Genomic DNA, 1,486 nt, shown 5'->3' with positions numbered 1-1,486 from the left:
CACTGTGTTGTAAAGAGAGTATGTTTCCTGCCTGGCAAGCCTGTTTCTGAGGGATAGGAAACTCACTGTGGGGTAACAGAAGTAGGCACAGGAGAGCTGTCGTGTCTAGGGTCACTGAGGGTCTCTCCGAATTTTATTTTCTTCTCTCTTAACATAAGAAATTAGAGGAAGTGACCTGTAAGATTTCTCTTAGCTACAAAATTATTGAAATGTGGAAATACTCCTCAGCGTTCAGAAGTGGGCAAGTTTCCTCACGAAGCCAAAAGGCCGATTTCCTGTCTGAGACAGTCAGATGAGGCTATGAAACTGAACAGGGCCTTTTACAAATGTATTTGCTCCCCACTGGCAGCACATCTTAATTTCTGCATCAATCGCAGAGTGATTAAAAGCCTCATGTAGGCGGGGGAGACCTAGGTTTGAATCCTGGCTGTGCTACTTACAAGCTATATGGACAGGTGAGTTAGTTTATCATGCTAAGACTCAGTTTTCTCATCTGTAAAATGGAGATAATAATAATAATAGTGTACATCTTAGCAGAGGTGAGGGTCCATGAAACAAGGCTAATTAAATATTTACTATGTACCATCGTCATCATCACCATCCTCACTATCAGCAACATAATTTTCTTCCTTCATTACTACACTAGGAAGCCACAGGCCCTTTTTCTTTTACAATCCTGCTGGCAAAAGCAACTTCAGTTAAGAGCCAAGTATTTATTAGAAGCAATAAATTGTGAAGCACTAAATAGAGGTGCTTGTCGATAAGCTCTATCTTAGATTTCTTGTAGAAGATTGAGTTTACGTTGGCTCCTGAAAGATAGCGGATTTGATTAGAAGGGTCAGGAAAAATACTTGTGCATATAAACAGGAACTATGCAAACTATGAAAAAATTGTATTTAGAAGAAAGGAGGAAATGAGATTGGAACCATTTCTGACAAAATAAAAATGTCTTTGCTTTCATATTTTCTGAATGAATTTGCCTCTTGAAGTTCGGTAGAAGAACAAAGAACGGAATTTTCTGCAAAATTAATCTTTTTTTCCATGCAAAGTAATTCACCATGTGAGATAAAAGTAACAGAATTGTCTTACGGAAAGTAGTTTTGAGAACATCTGTGGCTCGACTTTTTCAAAACTGTTTTAGGCTTGTATTCTGAAACCCCTCACATTTTAGTGACTAGTATAATTATCTGCCTTCCTTTAGATGTGAACATCTCGAGGAAAGAAATCTTGTCCAACTCAACCTTTTATTGCTAATGTATAAAGTGCCTGGGGACAGCCCCGTGGCGCACTCGGGGAGTGTAGCACTGGGAGCGCAGCAACGCTCCCGCCGAGGGTTCGGATCCTATATAGGACTGGCCAGTATGCTCACTGGCTGAGCACGGTGTAGGCAACACTAAGCCAAGGGTTGCAATCCCCTTACCGGTCACAAAAAAGACAATAAATAAATAAATAAATAAATAAATAAATAAATAAATAAATAAATAAA

The sequence above is a fragment of the Galeopterus variegatus genome, unplaced genomic scaffold (genome assembly GCF_000696425.1).
Source record: "Galeopterus variegatus unplaced genomic scaffold, G_variegatus-3.0.2 Scaffold2669, whole genome shotgun sequence".
Taxonomy (NCBI): domain Eukaryota; kingdom Metazoa; phylum Chordata; class Mammalia; order Dermoptera; family Cynocephalidae; genus Galeopterus; species Galeopterus variegatus.
Note: the sequence above shows the minus strand (reverse complement) of the source record.